Below are 23,787 nucleotides of genomic sequence, written 5' to 3'. Positions count from 1 at the left end.
GAGCATGAAGTGGTAAAAGTAGAAGGTTGGCAGATGTGCATTAATATCAAGGCTGTTGGAGTTGAAGACATTAGAGAATGTTGTAAAGGGTATATTTGGGATATCAATGAAGGCTCTGAAATTGTTGGGCTTATAGAAGAATTAAGGAAGAAAAATGTAACACAATAATAATGGCAGAACTTCATGGAAGAAAGATGAGAACTACTGTTTTAGAATCTAGAAAAGTCAAACTTATTAGAAGTAGAGGGTAGAATGGTGGGGACCAGAGGCTGGAGGTTTGGTATCATAGGGAGATGTTGGTCAAAAGGTAGAAAGTTTTATTAATAGTTGGCCAGGAGGAATAAGTTTTTTGCGATATATTCCACAACACGGTGACTATAGTTAATAATAATGTAATGTATATTTCAAAATTGCTAAAGAGTATATTTTAAATTTTTACACCATAAAAAAATATATGAGGTTCTGGACATATTAGTTGTTTGATTTAATCCTTTCATAATGCATATATAGACCAAAACATCATATTGTTCCCCATAAATATAGACAATTATAATTATCAATTTTAAATTCAAAAAAGAAAGGAAAAAAAATGAGGGGTTTGGACTCTGAGATTATTTAGAGTTAGGTCTAACAATTGTGAATTCAAAGACACAGTTAGAGTTCCCTAGAATCTTACAGTCAACGTAGAGAGATAAGTTACACAACCACGTAAAAAGCTAAAAATAGAAGTGACTTAACTGTACAGGACTGTGGATGTTGAGGGAGAGGCAAGGCAACCCTTGCTTCAGATGTATTTCAGGAGAACTCCATGAGAAGGTCACCACCTTTCATTACAGAGAATTGAAGCAGCCCCATACTCCTGGCTTTTTTTTTTTTTTAACAAGAATCAGGATCACCTAATGTCACTGCCACCTAAGGCACAGCTCCCCAGCCAGCTTGCTGGCCAGCTGGTTGTCTTACCCAAAGAAGTTCCAGGCCAGAGCTGCTGCCTCACTCTAAGGAAGACTTACCTCAGAGAGTGCAGCTCAGCCTTGGCCCTCAGCAAGACTCCCGCCCCCACCTCCACGGTTTCAGGGGATTTCCAGCAAACCCTTCTGGATTGCACTTCTGCCTTCCTTCCACCCCACCCCACACCCAGTCTCTGGCTTAGGCAGTGGGACCCACTTCCCTGCTATCTCCCACAGGCCATTGCTTTCCCACTGCAGCATGGTGATTATAAACATTCAGGTAATTCATTACCTTCTGAGTAGGTCAGAAGCCAAGCCCCAGGGACCTGGCGTCCTGCTGAGCACAGCCTTTATTATGGCCTATGGACTGACCACACCTAGGACAGACCCCTTTTCCTCAGTGGTCCTGCGGTAATCAGAGCCAGCTTCTCCATCAGGCACAGAGGCACAGTGCCTAGGGTGCAGCATAATTTTAGGAGTCCACAAAAGTGTTTTAACTTTAATTTCTTTTAAAATCAGAAAGAAAAAAATAAACATAATAAAAGAGAATATGTTATAATGAATCTAGCCTGGACTATATTCACTTTATACCTACACTGTCATAAAATACAATTTTTAACTTTTTTTTTCTGGAGAAAGGGGCCAGTGGAGACAAAAGTTCTTAGGGTCCTACAAAAGTCATAAAGCAGCTCTGGGTATAATCATTAATAGCTTCTTTTTTCCCTTCTCAACATTGTCTTGATTTTATTTTTAAAATTATGCAGTGACCTTGTAAATGAGAAAGAGGAAGAGAGAGGTGGGGAGATGCAGGGAGACAGAAACTCTCAAACCTAAAGTAAAATGCAGATGAAGGCTTGTTTTAGACCCACAGTCATGGTAAAACTTATGGCCGCTTTTGAACACTCTCTCTGAAGTGTCTCTTGCATTCTTAGAATCATCCTAAGAGAAGCCAGTTCACCACTCAGGACATCAAAGGGATAAATGAGAGTAGGGATAGGGAGATTGTGACTCCATCACCACACAAACCCTACTGGAGGAAAGCCCTCACCTACCGTCGTCTGGTTTTTTTTTGTTATGTTTTGGGTGGGTTTTTCTTTTTTTTTTTTCCTCTCACTTTCTCTCTGTCTCCCAGGCTGCCAAATTTTGTTAGAGATATTTTTGAAAACATGCTGATTGGCTCTGCCACCAATTCGTGTTCTCTAACCCCGCACTGTGGCTCAGCAATCCTTCTTTTCATCTCTTGTTAACTCTGTGACTCCTCCTTCGATGGCTTGGCACAGAATAGAATGAGAAACAGGTCTCTTGGTCTTTCCATCACTCAGCAAGTCTTGGAGGACGATCTACAGCAACACTCAGGACATCAGGTCTTGTAATAGATTTGATCTCAAGTTGCTTACAGTGTAGGGAGGAAAAAAATTTGATTAACCATTTTTTTTACATGCCTGCTACGTACCAAGAATGGCAGAAAATACATAGGGATTTAAAAGAAGAATTTGACATGGGCTCTGCTTCCCTGGAAGAATTCATTTTTCAAATATATGTAAATGGATAACAGTAACTCCAAGATTGCCTCTCTTTAATTACGGGTACGTGGCTGACTATGCTAAGTTCACTTCAGGGAAGAGCATAGTTCTCTGCAAAAATTGGCCTAGCCTCCACAATAGACCTCCCTTTGCTCTTAATTCAGATCCCCTCCCATCTGCAGACATTTCTCCATTTAAACCAAAGTGAATACAAAATTATTTTTAAATCATTAAAACCCTTGGCCCAAACAGTTAGCCAGAGCATGTTGTTCCTTAGTTGGGAGCTGTCAGAACTACTTAATAACAAAGCTGAACAAAGTGTTAAGCAAACGTACAAGAAGAGCCAAAGGGGCAGTTCAAATACCACCAGGTAATCCAAACCCACTGTGGATTCCGGGGAGGGCACATCTGCAGACTCCCAGACACCGCAGTCCTGATTAGCTTTTTCATCTTACCCCAGTAAGCATGGAAATTTTTCTTGTTACTAAGAGACACGAGGAAACTATTATTTCTTTGTAAAGACAAATATCCATTTCAGTAAGTAATTTAAAGCACACGCTGTTGAGAACATGTGTGGATATTTGGCATAGAGTGGGAAGTACTAATAAAATAACTTCTCTTTAGCTGGTCTTCTCGAGACTAAAAGACAGAATTAATGGTGTCTCTTTTCTGGTATTTATCATATTACAGATGCTTATAGTTGATCAACTGTTAGAAATAAAGAAGTCTTAAGCACATAAAATGAGGGAAAGAGGACAAGAGAAATCCATCACCATTTTCTGTCCTTACTTAGAATGTCATCAGTATTTAACTAACGCTCTTGATGTCAGCCTGGCTAATGACTCTGTCTTTCATTATTTAGATATGTCTATACCTGAATAGCCCTGGGATTGTCTCAATCATGCCTATTTGACTCTGACACTATTTGCTCCTTTAGGATTTGACTATCCTAGAAAAAAATGCATTTACACATTTAAATGAATATTCTTTCATGACATGTTTGTGACTCTAAGAGAAGATAAGGGGATTATGACATTATGGGGAACTAAGAATAATTTCACTATGGAAATCACACATCTTGCTACCTGCCCCTCATCTTGGCACCGTGCTGGGCAAAGGGAAGATGCACTTAGTATTCATGTCCATAGTCAGCGCGGGGGGCTGGCTGCTGTAAGGGAAAAATCGTATGTGCCCCTATCTTTACCCTCATCGAGCTTACTGTTACTTTTGGATAATAGATAAATATGAACAAGGCCAAAGATAAGGCTTACTTAGTAGAAGCAGGGCAAACAATGTAAAAATTTAGAGTGTTGTATCTCATGGCATAAATGAAGTTCCTAGCACTATGCCTGGTTCCTAGTAGGTACTTGTTAAATGAATTAATAAATATTTTCTATACCGCAGAAGATGGTGACTCTCAGCTATCACCTCTCCATTGGCAAATACAAGTCTTCAGTATTATTACATGTGTAGTTTTACAAACAAGTATAAGAATAATCACATCCGCTGACTCTTACATCCAGTGATGTTTCTGAGATAAAGCAGTCTCTACTGTGCATTAGTGGCAGGAACTTTTTGATGAAGACTTTTTAATGGCTCTTCTTATGTCACTGCACTGCAGAGCCCCTGCCTGGCTTTAAATCTTTGGTATTCTTCTAATTGCCAAGAATCACTTTCCAAAATTTCCTTTTCTCTCATTTCTGCCTATTGTAATGCATCACTTCTGGATCAAGTTAAATAGTTCCTCTGCTTTCTTTGCTTCTCTACCTTTGAAATTTTTGCAGACTGTAATTATTCCCCATCTTGGCAATGGCTTCAATGACTTATCCATTTTCTTTAATCTACCCAGATAACTGGATTCTTCTATGGGCTTAATCATCTTGGTGCTGTTGTCTAGAGTTCCTCTCATTGCTGTTCTGTCCATTTGCTCTGAAAAGAGATGCCTCAAACTGAACCCTGCATGCTGGTGGGATTTTTAAGGAACAGATGCTTTCTTGGTATCCTCATGATGCATTTTTTTTTTTTTTTTTTTTTTTTGCTATGTGGCTTTTTATGGCATTACCAGCAATTTTTATTTTCTCCAAACCTGTGCCTAAATCTTTGCAAAGCTCAATTTGCACTTAGGGGGTCTTCATTTTATTTGCATACCCTGAAGAGGGAGGGGGTGAGGAGGATGGAGAAGGGAGAGGGGAGGAAGGAGAGGAAGAGACTGTATGTATGTAAATGTGTATAGGACAGAAGACAGAAGAAGTGCCAATGGTCTCTACATCCTTTCATTAAATAGTTACTTTTGACCCAATTTATTAGCGTTTACAACTCTCCCACTTTCCTTAACAATTAAAAGATGTATAATTATAATCTTGTGTGGCAGAATTATTCCCATTTTACAGATGATAAAACTGACCACCAGAAGAGTCCAATAGCTGGTGTAATGAAGCCAGGGGCGGATCTGGGACTCAGCCATAGGTCCCTGACTCCTCGTTCAGAGCCTTTTCTGCTTCAAAACAGCTGCCCCCTTCATCACAACTGTTGTTTAGAGAAGCCAATTCCAGTTTCAGATACTGAATATATAATAAAACGTAATGGTAAACTTTATATTCAGCATCAAATACTTATTGTATACTTTGTTTTATCAGATTGTTTTGCAGCCATCAAAGGGAGATAAAAAAACAAACAAGGAATGTGGAGTGCAGCTCTTGTTTTTCTTTGCAGAGCCCTGTGCTAAGCACTGGTGTCAGAAGCCAAGGACAAGCCCGCTGTTCCGAGCTTTCTCTGGTAGAGTGAGAGACTAAACATCACCATGCTCTGGTGATAATAAAACAGAACACACGATACAGAGAATGCAATCGTGATTTACCGGGCTGAGCATGCCCAAATTGTGAACAGGTTGTCTTCCAAATGCTCTCTTGAAGGAAATTATTTAGAATAATGAATCCATGTTCTTACAGGGGGAATAAAGTCTTATAAATGAGATTAAGAGTTAAAGTTCACCTACAAAAGTTTGGCTGTAGATAGCTGGTATATAGTACTAGGTATCCCGATGTCTCTATAGTAAAACAAAAAAATGTGTTCTGGGACGTCTAGAACACAGATCCAAACCCCAGCCTCCAACCACTGCAGGGAATCAGGATTTCTCCAGGCTCCAAATCCTCAGCATCCCGGTGGGACCCTATTGCTCAGGGAAGGGGCTCCAGCGGGAGGGGGATTGTGAGAGCCAGGACAGGGCCGTCGCAGAGAGGAGGAAGCAGGCAGTTGACAGCAGAAGGCAATATGAGAGCCAGAGTCTCCTGCCAGGGAAGCCGTAGGGAGAGGTTCCTCCTTTCTTTACTCTCACCAGCCTGGGAGCTGAGCCACCATCTCTCCTTTCTATGATCGTCTCTTGTTGCTTCAAATTTCCTTTTGACCAGAAACACTGTGGATCAGAAGAGAGGCCCCGAGCTTCCTCTTCATGCTCCATTCCTGAAGCTAGCACACAGCCATGCAAAAAGTTGACTGCATTTACACCTGCTCCTGTCTTCTTGCATAAAGATCATACCAGAGGAAACAGACTCTTTGCCATGCCCTACTTTCCCACGGCTCTCTCAGTACCATTCTATAATTTCACAAATATTTATTCAATACATAAATTCACAAGATGTATTTGGCCAAAATATCAGTGGCTTAGGTTGTGCTATTAAATTGTCCAAATAAATATCTTTATTCTTAATCTATTTATATCTAAATGTCTAGTGCGAATTATCAAGCTTTTTCTATGTAGAAGCAACAATGATGGGCTCTGTAGTAGATCAGCCTGGTTCACAAGCCTTCTGCCCTTTCTTTAATTATTTATGTAATAAGAATAAGAATACCTACCTCAAAGCACTGTTGAGAGGATGAATGAACTGATTTTTGCAATGGACTTATCCTAGTGATCACCGTAGAGCAAGCACTTGGTGTTTTTTCTTATTATTATCATTGTTTTCTTTGTTATCTTATTATGCTTCAGGGTTACGTAGATTCTGGCTTTCCCATGGAATTTTACCAAAGGCATTAGGAAGGCCTCTGTGTTTCTATGGGGTCCTCTGAAATTGGAGGGTGTGAGGAGATAGGCTGGTACCTGTGGATTTATAATATCCTCCAAGTCTTCCAGTGGAAGACGGGAGAACGGGTAGAAGGAGTGGTCCTTCTATGTTGTCACCACTTGCAGTGATTGGCTTGTCCAAGCCCAGCCTTGGAATGAATGAGACATGGAGACAGCCATGAGACCAGTGGGTAGGGAAGGAGGCTGCAAATTATAATGGTGGCGAGATGTGCTCTGGGGCCAACTGTTTGGCTTTGAACTCCACCTCCACCCCTTAATGCATGTATGACCTTGAGCAACGTACATAAACTCTCAGCTCTTCAGTCTCACTGTATGTGAAAAGGAGATAGTGATACTACCTATTCACAATTTTGTTATGAGGATTAAAGGAGCTAATGTATATGCATTATGTATTATGGAACAATACCTGACTTACAGGAAGGACTATAGAAGGGGTTGAAAAAGATGAAGATAATAATAACAAACAGCCCTGTCCAGTGGCTTTTGTTGAATCCCATTTGTATTTAAAATTTGTTTATATGGCAACTGTGTTTATTAACTTGAGTTTTTTTTTTTTGAATATCCAACTACCTTGTCATTTTTTTTTCTTGTTTGCATTTTTTACCGTTTTCCCCATGCCATCCTAGTGTTATCAACTTTAGAAAAACAAAAACCAGATGAACAGATTTCAGCCCTCCTTTGCATGAATAGGCTCTTAGTCTGAATCTGGACTGTATTCAGATTTCCCCCTTTAGGCTCTAGAATGATAGGTAAGAAGTAGTGAAATCCACACCTATCTCTGCAAGAGGCATGAACCCAGTCATATTTTTCTGCACAATTCCTGCTCTGAAACAATGCTGGACTCTTTTTTGATCAATTTCTTTATATAAGATTATAAAATTCCTCCCTAAAATGGGCTGAAATCATGAGAGGCCAGCTCTAAAGAGTATGCAGGACTAAATCAGACATCTGCTCCTCCTCTAATTGTTACCTAACCTCTCTGAACTTCAGTTTTCTCCTCTGGAAAATGGGCATAATATCACCTACCATTTTGTGCACCATTTATAGTTACTGAGGCCATGAATTATTACCACAATGCTTTATCTTACTACAATCATTGTGCTTTCTTTCTTGATGTCATCAAAATCCACATTTATGCATGGGAGTATGTTATATAGATAAACATCATCTTACATGTGTGGTGAGACAGAAGAGGGTTAAGAACAGTTCATCTTTAAAAAATAGATAGATCACAGCCCTGCAGGAATTCCTCCACTGATATTATTTTTCCTCACCTAAACTTTTCTGATATGCTCCAGAGAGTCCAAGAGCTCACCTTTGGGCTCCCCTGACAAGGGTGCTCCTCTTCTTTGCTTTGAATTTGTGCAGAAACATAAGACCTGGCAGCCAACCAAGCTGAGCCAAGGTTTGACATTCTCTGGTGAATATTAAAGAGTGTTACAAGAACAGTTGGTTGAACTGAAGGCCATCTTTCCTTCCTATAGAAGCAGGTCTCTGTAGTCAGGGAGAAACTTTTCCTGAAGTAGTTTGGGATCATCTCTGACACACAGAGAAAAGCCCAATCAAGAGCCTGGTGTCCTAGATCATAGGATGTGGCTGTAATAATCTTAGTCTAGAACATTGTTAAAGCAGATATAACCAAATGCCCATCTCAGTCATAATAAAATGAAATAAATAAAGATCACAAAAGGAAAAGCACCCATAGAATAGAAAGGCTCAACGTTACAAACTTATTGTGTGCTCTCCAATGAATATCTCTTGGTACTGAATGTGTTAATTTGCTGTGTCTGCTGACCCATGAGGGTCTGTGGCAGCATTAGGAGACCTATGAGATCCACAGTAGCAGATTTTCTGTTCTTAATTTTACATTTTCAGCTTGATTACCATTTTTAAACTACAGAAGGACAGAACATCCTGAATCATCTAGTAGACTCTCTTATAACCTAGTACTGCCACAAGACTTCCCTGCTCAGGTTTGTCTGTGAGTTGCAGTCACCTTGGTACCAAATGGCCACTTCCAGTCAGAGCATTTCTGGCTGGCTTTAGGTGGTCGTGTCCTAATGGTATGAGACAGCGATCATTGTGTGCCTGCTATTGTACTCTCGTTGGATTCTTTTACTAATTATAAAGAAAAAACTTCTCTTTTACAGTGATCGACTACAATTGAAAGATATTTTCATAGAATAGGATTTTAGCTTCATAATTTATTTAATAAATCTAGAATGTTTTGACATCATGAAAATGGCAGTGTGGTGGAATAATGTTCTGCATTAATTGTCACAGGCTAATGAGAAAAGAACAGAAGCAGATTTAACACACAAATGGGGTTTTTGTACCAAATGAACAGTAAATGACATCACAGCACATGGTACAAACTTACAAAGGTTTTATGGCTGTTCAAGTAGAGAATTCTGGTTGAATAATCAAATCATCACAGGGCACCAAGTAGTATGAGCACACTGAACTCAAAGAAATCCATGCATGGCAGCAGTACCATCCCTGTTCTCATCAGCGTCCTGTGCAGACCCATCTTTACACATCACAACTTGCAACAGCTCGTGAGGACTAACCAGTAAGAAACAATAAAGAAATTTTCATTAAATTAAATTTTGAAAGTATGTTTAGTGTTAATTTCTGGATGGACTGCCACACGAATATGTCCGTTAACACAATGGATTGTTGTTTAAATTAGTAATTTTAAAAAAAGGAAAAATGACTACAGTGATGGCTATAATTCAAGGAATAGTCCACCGGGCTCAGCATTACAAATATACAAGTTGACAAAAAGTGAAACAAATGCCTATATGTATTTTGGTTTTAGAATTAAACCCACTTAGATCTTTTAGTTCAGCAAACTAATATAACATCATCTGTCACATTAAATTATTTTGAATGGTTTTAACTATATGTTTTTATTTGTGTATAGTGTGAAATTTTGTTTAGATTTTTTTACAATATAAGAATTTAGGCTGAGCGCAGTGGCTCGCTCCTGTAATCCTAGCACTCTGGGAGGCCGAGACAGGAGGATCGCTCAAGGTCAGGAGTTCAAGACCAGCCTGAACAAGAGCGAGACCCCGTCTCTACTAAAAATAGAAAGAAATTATTTGGACAACTAAAAATATATATATAAAAAATTAGCCTGGCATGGTGGTGCATGCCTGTAGTCCCAGCTATTGGGAGGCTGAGGCAGGAGGATTGCTTGAGCCCAGGAGTTTGAGGTTGCTGTGAGCTAGGCTGATGCCATGGCACTCTAGCCAGGGCAGCAGAGTGAGACTCTGTCTCAAAAAAAAAAAAAAAAAAAAAAAAATTATAAGCATGTTTACACATAAGGAAAACATAATCAAAAATATAATTAAGACAATAGTGAAAACTTAAGATAATGGTTTTTTTCCTCCAAAGTTTTTTTCACTTTACTCCAGTACTAAATATTTTTGTTTAATGGATAAAGGTTTTAGTGGTGAAATTTAACATTGATGAAATGCCTATTACACCTACATTATTAGGTATTACTATTCTCACTTAAAAAATTAAAAAATATACTGTAGAGAAAAAATGATTTGTTCAAACTCATAGATTATTAAAATGCACAAAAAGAATTTGAAGTAAGATATGTATGGTTGCAATTTCTATTTTTTTTTTCCAAAACAACAAAATGCATGGGGACAGTTAGCAAAAATAGTGAATTTTGGATTTGGAAATGACCGGTAGTCTTTCTTTTAAAAGTAATTGAATAATAGGGCAAGGAATCTAATAAAATTATTGTTAATCATAATGATGAACAATCACTTGCATAAAAATAAAAAGCATTCTATGCTAGCTCAGAAGTACTCATCAAAAACAGAAAATATTTTAGCAACTGCTGCATAAATATCACTCAACCCTCATTTTTATTCATTATTTAAAAATGTCATTTATAGGGAAAATATTTGCTTTTCTTCTTCTCTACATTCCTCTTTGTTCTCCTCTTTCTCTTCCTCCTCTTTATTCTTTCTCCTCCTTCTCCTCTTCCATTTTTTTGTTCTGTCTCTTTCTCCCACTTTACATGTCTCCCGATGTCATTGTCCCTCTCCAGAGATATTTCTCCTGTGTCGATCTTCTAAGTAGGAAACTTTGCCTTCACAGATTGACCTAGAGTGATGCCAGCTCCACTACCCAGGATAAGAGAAGAATGTTTTGTTCATCTTACAGGTGGATTATAAAACTCTAACACCTGAGAATTCAAAATTGTTTAAAACTAAATGACAGTATTTGCTGGAGGGAATCAGTATATCAGAAAGGCATAAGACCTTTTCAAATAAAAGCCAATCAAATATTTATTGAGTACCTACCATGTGCAAGGGCTGGAATAGTAGGTAAAGAATGAAAACAAGGGCAGGGCAAGCCTTGTGTTCAGAGAGGGCATATGCAATTTTAAATTATAGTGCAAACTAAATAATTGCTCAAGGCAATTACAGAAAAACATTAAAAGGTAATACAAGATTAATTTAAAAATAAACAGTGAAGACCAAATGCAAAGTTAAGAGACAAGTAGAATTTGAATTGTATCTGGAGATTTTATAAGTATATGCATAGTTGGAAAAGTGAAAATATAGTAAGATTATTATTGGATTAATGTGGTGAATTATCCTGATCAATTTTATATTAGACTAATCAATAAAAAAGTTCTAAGACAACCCCAAAGCACTAATGATGATCTCCATTTGGAGAAATTGCATATCATTATAGTAGTAAATGAAATAGTTATGGTGGTAGTTACCACTTATTAAAAAACTACTACATCTACTGTCAAGAACTGTATCTGGTGCTCCAGACCCATCATGAATCTAAAATACGAAGTGTGGCAGGTCATGCATGGTAATTATAAATTGTTTATTTTTCCCTTAACTGTTGGATTCCATCTTTTACATATAAATATGTCTTAACTTAAATCTTAGAAATTGTCAGAGATGTAATTTTGTATAGGGAGAAATGACATTATTTTGGGACAAGGCAAAAGAAAAAAAAGTTTTTTTTTTGCACACGTGTTTCTAGTTTTGCTGCTTAATTTCGGAAAGAGGTAATTCCCCATCAAAATTAGGCCGAGTGAAAAATGTACACACAGTAATCTTCATTTTCATTATCTGGAGCAGTTCAAAAGGCTCAAAAAATGGAACTGTTCTCAAAGAAAGGAATGCATGTTCAGGTAATTACAAATAACAGACGCATCTGGTTATCTTAATTGTTTGGGAATGTCTCAATTAGCTGAGAATGTTTTCATGATGACTTGGAGACAGTGAAAATTTTTCACAGCAGATTGGATTCAAGGGTGAGAGGAAATATAGGCAACTCACCCTGAAGTCTATTTATGACTGCAGAATCCATTCACAAATCCATATCTTTTGGATTTTATTTGCCTCTAAAGGGAATATAAATGTGGCTTCTTGTTTGTTTAATTTCTGCAGCTTCATGGTTGGTCTGAAGAGGAGGGAGGACTGTCGACACTGGACGCCCAGACTAAGGTAAGGCACGTCCTGTCTCCCATTCCCCATGTTGACTGTAGCTCCATTTCTTAAAAGAAGTTGCATTCTCACTAACATTTGAGACTCAGGCTTCGTCGGTAATTTGGGTTTGCTCTTTGAGAAGTTTAGAATGATCCAAAACTACAGGAATATCCTGAATCTTGTTTATGACTGATGATTTTTGGATACCTTGAAAGAATTCATACTGGCATACTTTGGTCAGTTACTCAGCAACATTGTTTGCCCTTCATCCATAGAATTGCCACCCAACAACCCTATCATGATTCCACTAGGTCAAATTCAATCTAGATCTTTTTTTCTGAGCTTTACTTCTTCAATTTCTGTTATTGAAATAGATTTGTTAATGGCAAGAAAGTACATTAGCAATTACTATGATATACAACAAATCAATGTTTTTTACTCCCAAACTTCCTCCCTGGGTAGAGGAAAAAAAAAGGAAGAAAGAAAATCTCTGCCCAACTCCCTTTCTTCTGGTTTTTTAATGTAGATTAAAAGAAATAGCCTCATCTTCAGAGGGGCAATTTCCAATGCAACTGTTTAGAGATGTTTCAAGACTTGATGTTTCCAATCTTGACAAACACTCTCTCAAGCCAGAGGAAGCTTTTCATAATTTCTAGTGAAGAGGTATGAGCTATTAGACATTCTTTGCTAAATAGCCACCTTTGCATAGAAAACAGGACATGGGTTAAATCCTACAGATAGAAGGAATGCATACCTGGGGTTAACCTAACCAGCAAGGGGCTGCTTCATTGTCCTGATCAAATCCAGATCAATATTCTTTATCTGGCAGCCCTTGGAACAGAAAATGGGCTCCTCCAAATCTTTCTTACCTGTAGGAATCAGCAGGGGAAACCTAATGTTCCCTAGTAAGTAACTACTCCTGAAAAAGAAGTCAGTCTCTCTTAATTTTTCAGTGCAGTCCCACACACATACAACGTAAATGTTTAGAGAGCATTGAAGAGAGGGGTACAAATGGAGCTGGCAGGTATGGAAACTAGGGATGTCAGGAAAACAAATGCTTAACTTCCTTTCTCAGAGGGTAGAATACGATATCCTGGAGCTTCAATCATCTTTCAACTAATAGCCTGTAGATTCACCTTTTCAAAAGTAGAACCTACTCCTTGCCATTTAACAGAGACTTACAAAGTTACAAGAGTCCCTAGTTAATTGAGCATCTAATCAATAGTATTACATTTTACAATTCTAGACCCTCAAAAGCAAAAATGTCAGCGTAATATGCCCTATTTAATGCATCAAGAATTGGATCCCAAGTGCTCAGTTCTCAGGGCTTCTCTCCTGCCGCACAGTTTCTCACCTGCTCCTTTCTCGTCCACTGTGCGAATGTTGGGCAACTCACTGCTGGATTCCATACAAACGCTTTGTGTTTTAGAAGATAACAAACCATCTCTTTTCTTACACAAGCTGAAAAGCTTTTCTTTATGAATGAAATATTAAATGGCCATAATGTAGACATATAAAACCTGTCCTTAAGGAACTACCTCTCACCCCTGTTCCATGCCTTTTCTCCAAGCACCCTGGCTTTATAAAAACACACTATCCTGAAGGGTTTCCCATTTTCATCACCTCTAAATCTAACAGAATGATTGTTATCTATGTCAGAAAATACTCTACAAAGGTTTTTCCCTTCAACACCCATCCATCTTTCAGGATTCACTTAGGTCTACCGGCCCTAACTGCTTCGAAGGCTTTGATTACTATTCTAGATTCTAAAGACTTTCCAACTCAGAAGGGTAATTGTATTTAGTTTGACAGTGGGTCACTTGAACATTCAATCAAACTCAGTGCTGCTTATATTGCTGTTTATCTAGTGAGATCTGTAACCTCTTCTAGGACAGGAATGTGCCTTGTGTATTTAGTGCTATGCTTGTTCTCAGTTAGGACAGGCTGATGGAAGACACATCTGCCAGGCTGCATTCATAGATAAAGTCCTCCAATGGTAGTCATGGATGGATACTTTAGACCTTATGGAAATGAAAGTTGTATATTGAGGTGATGTTGGCAAGTGACTGGTTTCATCACCAAGAAGATCAAGAGAAGTTTACAATGTGAGAAATCACCTTACAGTTTTTTCCTTGCTGATTCCCTTGAGTTCTTTGTAGATTCTGTTTTTTCGCCCTTTATCAGATGTATAGCTTAAAGTGGGCAAAAGACATGAACAGAAGCTTTACAAAAGAAGATGGACAAATGGCCAATAAACATATGAAAAAATGTTCAATGTCACTAATCATCAGGGAAATGCAAATTACAACCACAATGAGATATCACCTTACCCTAGTTAGAATGGCTTTTATTAAAAAGTCCAAAAACAATAGATGCTGGCATGAATGCAAGAAGGTCAGAATGCTTATACATTGTTGGTAGAACTGCAAATTAATACAAGCTCTATGAAAAACAGTATGGAGATTCCACAAAGAACTAAAAGTACACCTAGCATTTGATCCAGCAATCCTACTACTGGCTATTTACCCAAAGGAAAAGAAGTCATTTTATCAAAAAAAAAAAAAAAAAAAAATCTGCACTGGAATGTTTATTGCAGCACAATTCACAATTGCAAATATGTGGAGTCAACCCAAGTGCCAATCAATTCATGAATGGATTAACAAAATGTAGTATACATATACCATGGGATACTACTCAGCTATAAAAAATGATGAATTAATAATGCCTTTTGCAACAATTTGGATGGAACTGGAGACCATTATCCTACATGAAGTATCTAAAGAATGGAAAAACAAACACCACATGTACTTGCAATTGAATTGGAACTAACTGATGAGCACACATATGAATGGAGGGAAGTAAAACTCAATGGAAATCCAGCGGGAGGGCGAGGAGAGGATGGGCAAAAACCTACTTAACGGGTACAATGAACGCTATCTGGGTGATGGGAACACTTATAGACCTGACTCAAGCATAACAAAAGCAATCATGTAACCAAAAACATTTGTACACTGTAATATTTTTAAATTAAAAAGAAAAAGAAATTACTTTACAGATTATCAAGACCAGTATTTACTTGTTGCAAAATAGAAAGCAAAGGTTCAGACATTGTTCCTCATTCAGCTGATGATGTATTTTGGCTATCAGTTTAAAAAGTAGGTGTAGGTGACTTCATGGTACACATGCATACGCACATATTGGTTCTAGGACTGACACTAGCCAAGTGTCAGAATTCAAAGGAAATGCCTCAAAGCAAAAGAAAGACGACTTTCTGGGGCAACGCAGAGTGTTCAGCCTTCAGAGTTGCAGAGAACTGTCCTTAAATCTCAACCATGTGGATTAGGCGATCACCTATTCTCTCTGAGCCTCTGTTTCTTCACCTGTAAAATGAAAGTAATAATACTTTATAGAATCAAATGAGATTGAAATTCAGGTAAAACAAGGGTCTCAGGATCTAAAAGCTATAGGATACAAACAATGCGTTCTCGTTAACACTAATACTCAAATCTTGTTGTCCCAATATCCAACCTTATTTCTCCAGAAACATGGGACTTATATAGTTCCTCCTCCTCCTCAAGTATTTCCAACCCCAGAATGGTTTTGCTCTTTCCACTGATCCGCGCTGATTTTCCATCCCAGCTATAATTAGCTTAGCTGAGACTCCACAGAACTTAAGACTCAGAAAGTGCCCCAAGAGGTCATGCTCTGAGTTGAAGCCTTGCTCTTCTCATTCACACTACAACCGAGGTACTGGATGAGACAGAAATCACCTCCCTGTGTCATTCATGGAGTAAGAACCAGAGCCATGGCATGATGCCAGCGCATCTGGCCTCTAAAGCCAGTGATACCCAGTGGGCCAGTGAGCAGCATCTCTGTACTCACAGAGTCAGGAGCAACCGGCCCCTCCTTGTAGGTTTGTTTGAGTTGGAGAAGGGAGAGTGGGATGCCACAACAATATTGATTAAACTCAAGTATTGTATCTTTTAATTTTGGAGTCTTTTTTTACTGGAAAATTATAACCTCCTTATCTCAGTGCTCTTAGAAAGGCCACCTGAGGAGCTGGAGCAGAGTAATCCTGGCAACCACCACCATGTTTTACCCAGGACCACTATTAATTTCTGGCCCAACCTCTGTTACTGCACCTGTTTGTGTGCCAGAGTTTATTTTTGATACAGTGTCTCATGGGCCCCTCTCTTTCTCTCTGTGATCTGACCTCCACACAGACCTTCATCCAAGTCTGTCCATCAGTCTTTCTTCTGTCTCTGTCTCTGCCTCTCTCTCTATCTACAACCCCCTACTCCCAGGAGTCTCTTCTACTCCTATGATATCAGTGAACATAAAAGTCATGTGGATTATTTATAATTGTACTCCTAAACTATAGCACTCTTTTCCACTTGCCCTCATCCATGAATGCCAAAATACTCAATATTTGACACACACACAAGGAAATAGAGTCAAGAGCAAGAGGTTAGGAGAAGCAAGGAGTAGGTAAGTGCATGAGCCCATCTCCAGAAAATCAAAGTGAAATTAGATAGGTTATTTCAGTCACAGTAAACTGAAGGCTGGCTGAGCTCCATCCCTGAGTATGAAACGCACATAAAGGCTTATTTGTTAATTGGATAATTGATGTGCTGCTGTCAATTCAAATATAGAGTCACAGATTAAGCCAAATTTCAATAGTTTACAACTCACTTTTAGGTTATTTGTTTGTTTTTACCCACCTAATATTTCTAATCAGTGCTGTTCCACATACCACATGGAAGAGGAAGAGTGGTGGGCACAGTTATAGAGGCCTAGAAAGAATCCAGAAGAGGACTGCTAATAGGGAAGTGTTTCCATTTTTATAGGAAAATATCAGAATTATAGTATAAGAAGACTTAACTCCTTAAAATCACATAGTCAGATGTACTAATGTTTGTAGATAAAGACAATGGGGCAGAGAGAGGTTATAAGTAATACCAATATCTTATTCTTCAGAGTAGTAAGTAGAAGCTCAATTAGTTTAAGAAAGTCTTCAGAAGAGAGAACTGAACTTAACGACATTTCCTAGACTTTCTGGGCATAGTATTCAAAATAATTTCAACTGGTGAATCTTTGCTTAGTAGTTAGTATAGATAGGACCAAGATTATGGTAAATAATCATCATATACACTGGACTTTGGGGAGCACTGATATTTGCAATTTGTACATGGTTTATGGAGGGTCAGAAACAAGCATTTGTACATTGTTGCTTGACGTTAGAAGGGACGGAGTCAAGTGTGTTAGGAACAGTACTGGACTAGAAGACAAGTTCTCATCCCGACTCTCCACAAACTGTGTGAACTACAGTGAGGAATGTGCTATCTCCATGCCCTTTGTAATGGGACTTTGGAGCTCTTCCCATCACAAGGTAGCATCTATTTCTCCACTCCTTGAATCTAGGCTGGCTTTGTGACTCGATCTGACCAATGTAATACAGCAGGAGCGACAGCATGCCATCAGAGCCTGGCCTCAGGGAGCCCTGCTGTCTTTCCCTTGCCATGAGAACAAGCCCTGTCTAGTCTGCTGGAGGAGAGACCACAGGGTGGGCAGAGAAAGTCAGCCAAGTTTTGCCAGCCAAGGACCCAGACATGGACAGAACCAGCTAAGACTGCAGGGCCACCTAGCTGACCTGCAGCTGAGCTCACATGCATGAGTGAGGCCTATCAAGACCAGAACTGCCCAGTGGACCCATAGCCCTGAGCAACAATAACTGGTTATTCTATAAAGCCCCATCATTCAGAGAGTGGAGATTGTTCCTGCATCATTACTGTGAAAATAGACAAGTGATTCAGAGACATTTGTGTTTGACAGGACTAGCTCCCTCTATAATATAAGCACAGCTCTGACTTCTGGTGGAGTAGATTAGATGTCCTTAATTTGACTGTGGAGAAATATAGAGATATGAATATAAATAAGAATATATATATTCATCTGAGCATGTGTCTATATATAGTATATATAGAGACATATATGCTATATATAAGCACGTCTGTAGATATGACCAACTTTAAACATATATATTTAACTATATCTAGATTAATAGACACAAACTGTAAAATCAGACAAGATGCTTTACACCGAGCTCCTCAGCGTGATACATTCATCTTCATACAAAGGTAAATTACTCATTTCTGCCATCGAGGATTTACTAAAGGCACTATTGCTAGCATATCCTGTGCACTGACAAACTGGGCCAGGGCAGATTTATTTAGTAGGTTGGGTAACTAACATATCTTGTGATTTAGCCAAACACAGGCTTTATTTACTCACCCATCTTTTTTCCCCTCCTATTATGGCTCGGGTAGCCCTGCATAAGATTTTCTCACATCAGTGATTAGTCCCTGTATCATTTTTATAGGTCTATTTTTAAAAGGTGCTTATTTAAGTGACTGGTAACTAATCATAGTTCTATAATTGACTGAAAAGTTGACTCACTGTAAAATTCAAATTAAATTGAAAAGAAGCCCAAACCCTCATTATAAATTATTCTTCCCAGCTCCACAAACACTCATTTTACAAACAGCGAAAGCATGAAGAGACAAAGTTTGCCTTCCTGCAAAAAATATGTTCAACAATTACAGACCAAAATTTATAGCAAAGGAAGAATGTTCCTCTTTCTTTGCAGTGACACTAATAAAAGGAAAGAAATATAAGTACTGCTTAGTGTAGGCTGGGAAATGCCTAAATTTTAAAATTAGAATAGTAGCATTTTATTTCTGGACAAGCTCGACTGATCTTTTTACACAGAGCGACAGACAGGCTTAGGGGGGCATGACCTCATCGCAAAGATTTGGGCTTCAAAGGCCGCTCCTCAAACCTCTTGCTGATCACCTGCCCTTCTACCACCCCAAATTAAACATTTAAAAGTTTTGAAGCCTTCTTGCTTTACATGAAACATTTTTCTACCATCCTTCAGTCAATTACCCAGAAGCCAAAAATATCTCTTCCCCCATTCAGCCCATGGCACCTCCACTGTGAAGTGCTCTAAATCCATTAGCGGGGCCCTCTCTGCATGCGACATCATCAGAGGAACAAAGCTGTGATGATGTAGAACAACCCACGTCCATGTATATCACCAGAGTTCTAGCCTCTTGATCAGCCGGCGGGTTTAATAAACATTCCAGATGGCTTGCTCTGCCTGAAGGAAGAATGGATAATCACACTGCACTTTCCTCCACACAATAATAAAATAAGGCCATGGTAACACAGAAGCCGGAGCCTGCCAAAAACACTGAAAGGACTGCTTAGAACAATACAACCAAGTGATTGGAAGGCACATCAATGCCCTCACCCTTTATGAGGGAAGGTGGCCTGCTTTCCTATAAAGCATGCAAAACCAATTGTGTTATGCAACAGCTCTGCTAAAAAATAAAGAGAGTGAAAAAAAAAAAACCAACAACAACAAAAACTCCATCTAAATAACTTTCTTTTAAAAGAATTTGGTAAAAAGGCAATTTAAATAAAAGCTCAGAAATAAAATAACCTTTGCAAGCCAGAATTCTGAGCTATGCATCCATAGCCACACATATACAGCCATGGGGTAATGCTTGCAACTAGCCAGCAGAAAAGGTTTGATGAGATTTATATTAATTCTAAGGAATCTTGGGCAGGATTCCATAAATTAGAGTAATGGAGGTATTCCAGATAGCATCTATAAAGGCTTCAAAAGATGAATTCAAGCCGGGCATGGTGGCTCACGCCTGTGATCCTAGCACTCTGGGAGGCCAAGATAGGAGGATCACTTGAAGTCAGGAGTTTGAAACTAGCCTAAGCAAGAGTGAGAACCAGTCTCTACTAAAAATAGAAAAAATAGCTGGGTGTGGTGGTGCATGCCTGTAGTCCCAGCTACTCAGGAGGCTGAGGCAGGAGGATCGCTTGAGCCCAGGTGTTTGAGGTTGCTGTAAGCTAGGCTGATGCCATGGTACTTTAGTTTGGGCAACAAAGTGAGACTCTGTCTCAAAAAAAAAGATGGATTCACAGAAGGAATAGGGACGAGCACCCCTGATATAAAGCTCTGAGGCCAATCCTTACAGCATGTATCTCTCATCTCCTTCTTGTTTGCTCTGAATTCCTCCCTCCTTTTGCTCCTTGAGTAGTATCTTTTGCTCTTTGGACATATGTCCCATTTGTTATAGTTAATATGCTCCTGGATTGATAACTTATATTCACTTTTAGTTTAAAACATTTAATTATATTTCTATGTGATTGGAGTCTATCAGAGTTGGAACTTAAAATCTGCCTAATATTTGTCAAGAAAGGTCCAGGCAGAGCACAGAGGATTCTTAGGGTAGTGAAACTGTTTTACTTGATACTGTAATGGTGGATATATGTCATTACACATCTGTCCAAACCTAGAGAATATACTACACAAGAGTGAATCCCAAGGTAATCTTGGGTGATACTGATGTATCAATGGAGGTTCATCAATTGTAACAAATGCACCACTCTGGTGCAGGATGTTGATATGGGGGAGTCTGTGCATGTGTGGGGATAGGAAATTCCGGTACCTTCTGCTTAATTTTTCTGGGACTCTAAAACTTCTCTAAAAAATGAAATATTAAAAAAGAAAGAAAGGTCTATGTTTTCTTATCTATTTATTAATGGGTAATTAGAGGGCATGCACTTAGAAGTCTGAAAAGCATGCTTAGAAGTCTGATGCATAGCGTTAAGTCAATTTATAATCCAAATAAAAATGTTCAAGTACTGACTAGATAGATCTGCATATCAGAGTGTCCAAGGTTCTTTAAGGGTAAGCCAAATCAAAAGATTATTTCCCTGAGGGAAAGCATCTGCAAATAAGGGGCACACGTTGCTGTCTCCTAACTAGTAATGCTTCCTGCTGTTTGTTATGAGCTGTGGGTTTTATGGTGATGAGAAGAGGGATGAGCTGATGGAGTCTGTGAATGATGCTGCCATCTGAAGAGGAGCATACTGATTTAAGGACCTATAAGGTTTATACATGTGCCTCTATATAATATTTATGAAAATTTAGTCTTTTAAGTTAGGCTTGATATTTGGCAGCTTTCCCCCCCCCCCCAGGATATCAGCTTGTTTTATGAGGCTAATAAATTAAACATTCTGTAAGCTAAGCAGTTATTTCTCTGTCTTCAATTAATTATTTAGTACACCAAAAAGCTAATAATAAGAGCATGGCAGCACAAAAAAATATAAATGGAACTATGTCATGAGTCCTGTTAAGCTATCTATTCCCTAATTTGCCTTTAAATATAGTAATTTATTATAAATCAAGCTTAAGTTAGTAATTAAAAAAAGTTCATCTGGATTAAAAATAGATAAGGAACAAAACTATGTTGAAAAGGAGGAAGAATATTAAAATGTATTATAAAACTATAATAATTAAAACAGTGTGATACTGGACCATGAACACAGAGAGAGAACAGTGAAATAAAGTCCATGTCAATTTGGAACAAAATAAAGGTAGCCGTTTAAATCACTGGGGAAAAGAATGGATTATTTAATTAATTTGGTTGAGATCAGATAACCCCATCATAAATGGAAAATATCATAAGTCAAGAGTGCATTTTTGACTTACAGTATTTTTAACTTACTATGGGTTTATCCACATGTAGCCCAATTTTAAATCAAGAACCTTGTCAAATGTGTATGGCTTTTGCACCATCATAAGGTTGAAAAATTGTTAAATTGAATCCTCGTAAGTCAGGGATTATCTGTATACACACACACACACACATTCAGTAATTCTTACATGTATTTCTCCTATAAATAAATAAGAAAAATAAAGACAAACCATAAAAAGGGTAAAATATTTGAGTAGGGAAGTTACAAAAGATTATACCCAAGTAACCAATAAATAAGTCAAGGTACATCACCTCATTCATCATAACGAAAATGAAAACAAAACCATGCAACAGAATGTCTAAAATGAAAGAACCTGACAATACCAAAATTTTCAAGAATGTGGAGCAGCTAGAACTCTCATAAATTGCTGATGGGAGTATAAATTGTTCAAACTATCTCGGAAAACTCTAGCAATCTACTAAAGGTAAATATATGCATACACTGTGGCCTGGTGGCTTCACTTTTAGATATATAATCAATCAATAAGTGTGTATATGTGCAAATATACATACATCAATGTTCATAACAGCTCTAATTATAATAGAAATGGAAACAAATTTATTGTCCATCAAAGATAGAGTAAATAGTGGCACAGTTATACAGTAATATATTATACAGAAATAAGAATGAATTAACTATTGCCTCATGCAACAATATGGATGAATCTCACAAATATAATATTGAATAAAGATGCTAAACACAAAGGATTTTGTACTACCTGATGTCAATTACTTAAATTCAAAAACAATCAGATTTACCAATGGTGATAGACATCAGTATACTGATTACCTTTAAGAGAGGAATGATGATTGACAAAGGCATAAGAGAGTCTTTCGCAGGTGCCAGTAAAATTTATTTCTTGATCTGGTTGGTGGTTATACATATGTGTTCATCTTGAAAAAAATTCAGTGATGTGCACGCTCTTCTATACGTATTTGGTACTTCACTTCAAAGTTTGGCTAATTAAAAAAGAAAGGTTGGAAAATGAACTGATAAGATCTGTTGTGTTTGCTATTATAGTGGGGTATTTTATACCTCTGGGAAGGGGCCTGGGGAAAAAGCAATAAATCAGACAGTGTTTCAACAGGAAACAGCACATTCAAATTAGGATAATTGGAGAATGATCTAACAAAGGGACTATTTACAAAGGTGTGTCTGGGGTGTAGGGGAATTGCAAGGAATTGTATAGTGACCTGGGGTAGTAACAGCAGACCCATCATCCCTCCTAGTCTGAAAGGCAACAAGACAGAGAGGGGCTGGGGGAAGGAGAGAATCATGGGGCAAAAAGAAAAACTGTCTTGAGAAGCCCTTTGGCTGAGGAAGCAGCCAGCCCTGGGGAAGGACTGGCAAGGAGGGGCCAAAAGAATAAGTTCCTTGATCAACCTGCCTGCTTTATCAGGGCTCTCCAGAGAGACAGAACTTATGTAGAGAGAAAGATACGAGAAGGGATTCATAGGGGAATTGGCTCACTGACAGTGGTGGCTGAGAAGTCCCAACATAGACCATGTGCAAGCTGGGGAACCAGGAAAGCCAGTGACACGGCCTAGTCCAAGTCTGAAGGCCACAGAACCAAGGACGGCCACGGTGTAACTCTCACTCTGAGGCTGAAGGCCCACGGCCCTGAGCCGGGGGTGCTGATGCCAGTCCGGGAGTCTGAAAGCCAGAGAACATGGCGTTCTGACGTCCAAGGGCAGGAGCAAAAGGGCGTGAAATGCTTTAAAGAGAGCAAGAATTCTCCTTTCCTCTGCCTTTTTTGTTCATCCGGGGCCTCCAGCGGATTGGATGGTGCCGCCCACCTTGAGGATGGCTCTTCATCACTCAATCTGCCAACTCACATGCCAGTGCCCTCTGTTTCCAGAAATGCCCCCACAGACATACCTGGGGCAGCCCAGCCATGCTAATCAAATGCCAAACCACCTTTCAGTAGACGGGTGGCAGGCTCGGGGCCGGCTGATGCAAGGAGAATAATCAATGCAAAGATTGAGAATAAATACTGCTTTTGCAGCTATCTGGGCATCCTTTAATTCAGCCAAACTGATACCCCAAATCAACCATCACACTCTCCTTCCTGTCTCCAACTTCTTGACAGCACTTACAATTTTACGAACCTGATTAGAATCCCAAGAAAACCTCTA

The sequence above is a fragment of the Eulemur rufifrons genome, chromosome 19, assembly GCF_041146395.1.
Source record: "Eulemur rufifrons isolate Redbay chromosome 19, OSU_ERuf_1, whole genome shotgun sequence".
Lineage (NCBI taxonomy): Eukaryota > Metazoa > Chordata > Mammalia > Primates > Lemuridae > Eulemur > Eulemur rufifrons.
This window is presented reverse-complemented; position numbering follows the sequence as displayed.